We start from the raw sequence: 9049 nt of genomic DNA on the forward strand, positions 1-9049 counted from the left end.
GCTAACTGCTGGTCCCATGCAGACACATATTGGGATTCAATGGTGTCAGCTGTGCTGACAGAGGTGTTTACAACGGAACATATACAGGTCGCTAAAACAATGTCTACCACTATCAAAGAAATTCCTCGTTCTTATCACCGAACCTCTTTGACACACACCTCACTTCTGCTCAGAAAACAAATCCTGGACCTGATTCAGTATGTATTACCTGACAGTTTCTTCTCACAGGTGTGTTCCTCAACGCGTGTTTCCGCAGTTAACTCTGCTGTCGATGGAGGTGTCCTTGTAGACGCTTGTGCCCATCTTGTCTTTCGCTGTCCCATTTTGAATAGTGGCCTTCTCTGTTTTCCTTTCATCATCAATCTAGTCACATTTTCATAATTTCTGTCAACATTCCTCAATGTTTTGTACCAGAAGCCACGACTTATCAGATGCCAAGGCCTGAATCTGGCCTAATGCTCAGTGAGATCACCAGTTAATAGATAAGCAGTTTTATCTGTCAAAAACATGAATTCTAGGGCCAGCAGATGGCATAGCATTTACGTTGCTGGATTCCCATAGGGTTGACTGCGGTTCAGTCTTGGACCTGGTGGCTCGAAATTCATGCCAGGTGTGTGTGCATGTGGTCCAAGAACCCAGAGAGTGGAGGAGAAGGGATCGTGGCATGGCCATCTCCCTGGGGATGATTTCTCACTTTCTTTCTCACTGTCTCTGTCTCTGTCTCTCTCTCTCTCTAGTGAGGGTACACACTCTAAGGCAAAAATCTCTATAAAACAAATAGTCAAATCATGAATTCTGACTTCTTTTGGGAGGGGGAACAGAATACTTGGGCATACTGGGCCAGTGTTTGTGCATACCACCTATTAGCTTTTCCCCTTTAGATGGGACATGCTTTCTCTGGTTCACCACAGTGCTCTCAACACCCTGGGACCTTCTATCCAACATCCCCTCACAGCCCTGAACCTGGACGCACAGGAGAGTTTGCACTCACACATCTTCCAGGGCAAGAGCAATCTCCCCATGGCATCCAGAGGGTGATTCACACCCCTCTCAGCCACAGCCCTCATCCGAGCTCTACACACATTCCCAATATGTTCTGGACACCTCCCACCAAATATCTGCCAGGCTGTCCTTCCTGTCACCAGACAGGAAGGAGCCAGAATACAGGGAAGACAACTGCTTCATCCCGTAAGGCGCCAGTGGATGAAACCAACATGGCAATGACAGGCATGCTGCACTGTAGAGGTAGGGTCTAGCAGGCAATGATGAGGCTTAGCAGATGAAGGAGGGAGGTGGGGTGGTGGTGAGGGGAGGTTCTTTGAAGCGAACAGTGCCTGATTTCAGTAACTCAGGCTACAGTGGGGTGGAGATAGAGGGTGACCTTATTCCAGGATTGATGAGAGTCACAAACCTATGGGCCCATCCTACCTCCTTCATGTTTTGTAGGGATAGTTGTGCGTCTGCTGTGTATGGGCCACACAGGGTGCTAGCAGTAGCCGTGGCTGGAACGGCCCCCATATTCATGGAACTGAGGATCCAGAGAAGCCTGGGAACCAGGGGGATAGAGGGGCCGTTTACTGAGATGAAGTGTACATGAGGAGAAGCAGGCTTTGGTCCGGCAAGGTGAGTACCGCCATGAGTGTTGGGTTCTCACAGATCAAGCGGTGGGAAATGTTTCCATCGGCAGTCACACACGAAGGTCTGGAACCTGTGAAGGAGACATAGCGTGCACCTTGGCGTTGGAACTCACCAGGACATAGCTAGTCATCAGAGAGCTGTGAGTGAGAAGTGATCGGAGGATGGGAGCACAGACAGGAGAGAGGGAACACAGGCTAGCTGGAGACACCTCCTGTGATTGACCCTTTCCTCCACATGCTGGGAAGCTTAGACCAGATAGGTAACAGGAAATTTCTGAATAGAAGACTGGCATCTTGTACACTAAGAAAAAGAACTTCTTTCTTGGGGGCAGCAGGTGGCATAGTGGTTAAGGCACAGGACATTATCAACCGCAGTTCAAGTCCCGCACCTGGTGGCTTGAAACACTCTGGGCACACATGTGTGTGTGTGTGTGTGTGTGTGTGTGTGTGTGTGTGTCTTCCCCAAATCCCAGGAGAATAGAAAGGAGAATGCCGTGTGGTCATCCTTCCATGGGGAGGTGACTTTTCACTTTCTGTCTCTCTCTGTCTCTCCAGTGAGCGCACATGCCCTACAGCAAAAATCTCTAATAAAAAAAAATAATAATTTCATTCGTTCTTTTTCTTTCAATTTGCTGCAGGGTATATGTGCTTCCTGGAGAGAGACAGAGAGATAGAGAGAGAGGGAAAATGAGAAAGCACTCCTGGGGTATGGGCACACTGATACCCCTTTGTTCCTCCAATCTCTCTTCTATTGAATTTGCAGTGTTACTGTGGTCCGATCTTTCCATTTAAACTCTGGAAGTTAACATTCAACTCTGGACTTGTCCCTACCATTAGGCTGTCCATTCTCTTGGTTGTTTTTTTGTACTCTTATTTCTGTGTTTCCAACTTTAGTTTTCCTGGTATAATTGTATAGAAGTATAAACTGCCATGAGTCTTAGGGGGAAAAGAATCATTCTGTTTCCAGAAGGGCTTTTTCCCCTACTCCCATCCAAATTCTCTCCCACTCTTTTAAGAGCTAGCTATAGTCTCACTTCTGGACACCAGTCTGTCATTCTGGAAATGTCTGTATGGTAGGTGCACACAATTGAAGTTAGCCTGGAACTGCTTTTGCTGGGTTCTTCAAGTGTCTCCTCAATAAATAGTTCCCCACTTTTCAGGCTGAGTTCTGCATAAATGGAAAACTGTAACAAATAGTTTGCTGATGGAGCCCACATTCTCACCTTTATTACTGAAGGAGCCAAATTATGGGATTTACCATAGAGTAAGGACCAAACGCATCTCTTAATGTGTTAGAAAATGCATTATCTTCTGCTAGGATTGTACTAGTCATCCCACTCCAACTAAGTCACTCCACTTCTGAAAGAACAACAGGGACATACATACATACATACATAAAAAAGAAAATGTTTAAGACATACTTCTCTCAAACATGATCAAGAGGAATAAAGGCCCACTTCTGCAAGATCTCCATAGGTAAACTGTAAATTCGGTGGGTTGTGGGGTGGAGGGATTGGGCCTAGATCTAAAACTCCCAGTACATGCTTTGTAATACTTAGAAGGGTATGAGCACCTAATAGCTGCTCAATAGTAATAGTTTCAGGCTTTTTCCTAAGCACTTTCCATGTGTTAGGTTAATCTACCCTTATAACAAGCCTGTGGAGTTACTGGTATTAACACAGATGTTTTACAGATGAGGAAACTAAAACACAGATCTTACACAATCAATAAATGGGGAAGCTGGGTTTTAAACACAGTCTAGCTTCAGAGTTCATGCTTTCAACCACCACCTTACACTGCCATGACTGAATTTCAGGGGAAGTGGTGTTCATAGAAATGGAGCTGATGAGAGTTCAGAAGCCAGATGAAAACCAGCCCTGTTACTGTCCAGTGAAGGGAAATTCTGTAAGTAACAACGAGAGCTTGGAGAGACAGAAAGGATGCTATAGCACGTGTTCTTTGTACTAAACCATCAGCGACCATCAGAAATCGTGTGAATAGTCAGTGATTACTACTCTACATGCCTGGGAAAATCTGTTCCTTTAACTTAAGGTACTACAGAAATCATTTACTTCATGTAATACCTAGCCACGTGCAAAAACGGATCAAAGTGGCTCAGGGTATTGACAAGAACAGTGTTTGGCCCTGATTCTTTTGTTGCTCACATGATTAAACTGCCATCTTTTTGTATAATAGAAGGATAAGAAAGTTTTGCTTCATATCATAGTTTTATAGGATGAGATGAAAGTTACTGTTCAGATATTAATTAAATCTGATCCCATAGTCTTTTTTAATTAATTTACATTTATTCACTGAGTATTGTCACAGCATACAAAATGTAATTTCCTATCCAGAAGCTGCTGCATAGTAGCTTAATCACACATGTTATCAATAATTTTCCATTTCTAGTTTCATATATATTTGTGTGTATATATATATATATATTTTTTTTTTTCCCTCCTATCTCTCACCTTCTGCCATTTCCCATGCTCCTTCCACACTATCTCAGGTGTCCACAGTTGTTTTCCATTCCTTTTTTGACCCACATTTTATTGATTCATAAAATTTCTTAAATAATCTGGACCAGCAGTTAGTGTAATGGCTATGTCCCTAGACTCCCATGTAATCTACTGCAGTTCGAGTCCCAGACCTGGTGGCTTAAATTCACACCAGGTGCGTGTGCGTGCGTGCCCAAGATCGTGAGAGGAGAATGGAGGAGAAGGATTGTGGCATGACCATCCCCCCAGGGGGGTGATTTCTTGCTTTCTGTCTCTCTGTTCCCTCTCTGTCTTTCTGGCAAGTGCATGTGCCCTATAGTAAAACCCTCTCCAAAAAAAAAAAAATTCTTAAATAATCTAACTACTTTCAATAGCAAACTCTGCTGATATATACATATCTATGAATACATGTTTGACTTAAGGCATGAATCTGTGAGTAGAATGAATATACTATAAGGTAGCACCTAGCTGATGCTATATAGTTTACTATGGTCATTAATTATTTATTTTTTACTATATCTTTCAATTTCAAGAAAAGCAGATTTAACTTTAATAAATCAAAGAAATGCTAAGGAAATATGTTTAAAACTTAAATCCAGGAAACAGGTTGTGGTTCTGTTCAAATTGTAGGTACATGAAGCTATCAGCTGCTCAAGACAAGACAAAAATCCTTAAAATCGGAAAACAAAGCCTAGAAAAAAAATCAACAATTTTTAGTCAAAAGTCATAAAATTCTATTTTCACAGTTCAGTCTCATGTACTTTAGCTTTTGTTGTGATTCAATTTCCCCCCCCGGGGGGATGGTCATGCCGCAATCCCTTCTCCTCCATTCTCCTCCTCTTGGGATCTTGGGCACGCACGTACATGCACCCGGTGTGAGTTTTAAGCCACCGGGTCCAGAATGCGAACTGCAGTAGACTACATGGGAGTCCAGTGACATAGCCATATGCTAACTGCAGGTCCCCATTTTCTTAGTTTTTGAAGTCTTATTTCTGTGTGACTATATTTAATTTTACTGGTATAGCACTTTCTGCAAAATTTCTTAGAGATATAGTCTAGTGTTTGTAAATTTTTTTCAGATTTTGTTTATCTGAGAATGTTCTTGTCTTTTCTTCCCATATTAAGGATAATCTTGTCAGGTATAGTATCTGTGGTTGCAATTGCTTTTCCCTTAACACTTTGAATATATTTTCCCATTCTTTCCTCACTCACATTGTTTCTGACGAGAGATCCGCTGTCAGCCTGATGGGATATCCTTTGTAGGTAACTTGCCATTTCTCTCTTGCCAATCTTAGTATCTTGTCTTTGTGGTTTTGCTCAGTCTGGCTATAATGTGTCTTGGAGAAGATTTTCCTGGGTTGATTCTATTTGGGGTCCTTTGCATTTCTTGGGACTGGATCTTTGAATGCTTCTCTAAGTTTGGAAAGTTTTCTTCCAAGATTTCATGGAATAGATTATCAATGCCCTTATGGGTCTCGTCCCCTTCTGGGATACCAATTATCTGGACGTTTGGACGTTTCATGGTATCTAGTATTTCTCATATGGTATTCTCATGTTTTTGGGCAATTTTCTCAATCTTCGTGGTGGATTTTTCTAGGCCAGTAATTCTATCTTCTACAACTAAGATTTGGTTTTCAGTGTGATCTAGTCTGCTTTGAATACTTTCAAGGGAGGTTTTGACTTCCTGTATTACAGTCTTCATCTCTAACAGGTCCATTTGATTCTTTTTTAAAGTGTGTAATTCCTCTTTTAGATCTTGCAAGAATTTCCTCATCTCCTGAAGCTCATCAGCTTCTTTCCCCTGCCTTTCCTGCAGTTCATTGTCTCTTCTTTTCGATCTCTGTGAGCTTTGTCATCATCAAAATTCTAAATTCTTTATCAGACATTTCCATGAATTTCACCATACTGTCTGAGGATGAAGAGGACTTATTTTTCCATGGAGGAGAGGTATTTTCTAGTTTTTACATTTCTTATGACCCTGAGGTGACCTCTAGTCATCAGATGGATGGTGCGTTTCTTCTAATTCTTGAAGTTCAGTCTGAGTGTTCAGAGGTGTGGAGGGGGAGGTGATCTGCAATCTCTCTTCCGTTCCATTCTCTTTGTGCATCAGAATCAGTGGGAATAGAGGAATATTCTGACCCTAACTGTATTCAGATGTATAGATTCTGTTCACTTGGACCTGTCTAGCCACTTAGTGAACAGAGGCTGAGAAGCAAATAAGATAAAAAAAGAAAAGAATTAAAGAAAAGGAAAGAAGAAAACATAAAATAAGAAGAAAACAGAATAATAAAAAACTATAGATTTTAATATTAAAATGCAAAAATTGAAAACTGTGTGGCCCACAAGCACCATGCAAAAGCACTAGTTCATGGCTGAAGTTCAGGATCCATGTGGAGGTAGGCCTGGGTTTGTGCCTTTCCTAAACAGAAGGGAAAGACACCTATTAACAGAATAAAGAGGCTTGAAAGCCCAGAGAATACTTTACCTAAAAAAAAAATTAAAGGAAAGACTCAGGGAGACGCAGAGAGACAGAGAGAACTGGAAACAAAGAGACAGGTAACACTACCCACTAGAAATAAGTGAGGAAGAAGTCTCAGCAGAAAATCTTCTAAGTCTCTGAAAGCACTAGTTCACAGCTGAAGTTCAGGAGCCATCTGATCCCATAGTTTTACATTGCATTTCTGTGATCTATTTCAGTCTGAATCCTAAGTAGGAATTTAAAAACTCAATGGCCTTTAGGCATTTTGTCTGTTTACCACTAGAGGACACTCTCTAGTCTCTTCTTTATAAAACTAAGCCCTAAGTGTGTTGTTTTCCTGTGTTTATTAGAAAGAGATGGGACCTAAAAGGCTGTTACATTCTGCCTCAGCCTTATTACAGTGAAATCATTTAAGTAGAAATACATTTCAAATTCAGCCCTTCTTATCTGCTTTATGCGATGGGGACTGCTATTCCTCAGGACCTCTACATAGGGTCCCTCTGAATCCCACGACATTACTTTCATTTTACAGAGAGAAAAGAGAAGATCAGGAAATTATATAACTTCCTCAACATTACTCAGTTCCATAACAAGGACTTAATTAAGGCTGTGACTTGGTGAATAAAAAGGGGAAGTTGCAGAGCTGGACATTGATGCTGTGGTAAAATGTGATATTCCCTGAGACTGACCCCCAAGGGGAGGTTCCAGATTCACACCTGGAGACCCCCAAGAATGCCCGGAGAGCCCAGGATCTGGCGCTGGCAAAGGCTGGGAAAGGAATCACAGTAGTAAGACACTCTCAGGGTGCACATGTGCTGTCTCTCTGTCTCTCCTGCTTTTGTATGTATGCGTACTCATGGAGGAAATAAAAACTTTTTTATATATAAGAAAATGTTTAAATGCTTAAAAAAAGTGGCTAGATTTCTCCTGATCAGTCCCTAGCTCATTTCCTGCCCTGAAAAGAGGCCCAGGGGAGGTGATTTCACTTCACAGGACACTTGGCAATTCACTTTGATGACAGGTTAAAAGAAGTAAAAGCTAAATAATAGCAGCAACTCTAAATGAAATTTACAGATTAGTAGATTTAAGCAAATCAGCTCTCTCAGTGTTTTAAACTTTGTTTAATTAGTCCACTCTTTTTACTTAAAGGTAGTTAGGGGTCATTTAAGAGATCAAAAGTAATAAGACTTTTTTTTAAAGGATTTTTACTATAGAATATATATGCTTACCAGAGAGACAGTGAGAGAGCAAGTGAGAAATTACCCCTCAGGGAGGATGGCCATGCCACGATCCCTTCTCCTCCACTCTCCTATGATTTGGGGCATGCATGCACTTGTTCCCTGAAGTGATTTTCAACCTTAATCTCCAAGGATATGAATAAGGAGCACATTACCTCTCAGTGAGAGCTGTTTTGTAAACAGGACCAAAAATTCTATTTGCTCTTCAACTTTAGACCACTAAACATTTTTTATTAAGTCTGTGAAATTGGCAAGTTTATATATTCCATTCCATTTCAACTGGATTAAATATAATTTTCAATGTAGGGATTGATTTGCTGGGGTCAGGAATCTTAATTCTTCCTGCCCTTCTGGTATCTTGGAGGTGCCATTGTTTCCCAAAAGAGCCCATTAATGTGGACTTAGTTATTTACTACCTTGTTCTAATGATAAGTAAGACAGTTAATTTTTTCTTTTTTCAAAGAATTATTTTATTTTGCTTTATTTATTTTTAATTTGACCAGAGAGGGAGAGAGCAATAATGAGAGAGAGAGACAGAGAGAGAGAGAGAGAGAAAGCCGCTAGGTCTGGGACTCAAACTGAGAGTCTAGCACCCCCAACCACCACACCACCTGCCAGCCCCAATTTTCTTAACTGAAAAGCCTGTAAGAGAGTAACAGAGTATCAAGATTGTTAAGTCTGCCTTTAAGAGAACACCCCGTTGTGCAGAGAAGTTTTAGTGCAGCATCAGGGCAAGAGTTGAGCTCCTGCATGTGCAAGGCTGGTCCAGTTACGGTTTTTTGTTATATTTTGTTTTGTTTTTTTGTAGAAAATAAATAATTGCTTATTTATTATTTATTTGAGAAATAAAGAAATTGTTAAGTAGGCTGATGACACATGACTAACCTTCCCTGATTCACATCTCTGAAACACTTTCTGTTAATTCCAGAGCATTATATCCATGCAGCAATGATAAGGAGCACTGACATATTTTTTTTTTATGTCCATCCTCTGATAAAGTGATGTAACAACAGAAACATGTAGCTGGAGTCATTTTCTACCACTTCAGTACATAATACTCTAATGTGAAGAAATCAAGTCTAGGGGCCAGCAGGAAGTGTTTGGTGGTTGAGGTGCTGGACTTCCACAGGACCAACCACGGTTTGAGTCCTGGACCTGGTAGCTTGCTTTCTTACTTTCCCTCTCTCTCTCTCTGTC

Source organism: Tupaia chinensis, unplaced genomic scaffold (genome assembly GCF_000334495.1).
Source record: "Tupaia chinensis unplaced genomic scaffold, TupChi_1.0 Scaffold000251_1, whole genome shotgun sequence".
NCBI classification, from domain to species: Eukaryota; Metazoa; Chordata; class Mammalia; order Scandentia; family Tupaiidae; genus Tupaia; species Tupaia belangeri.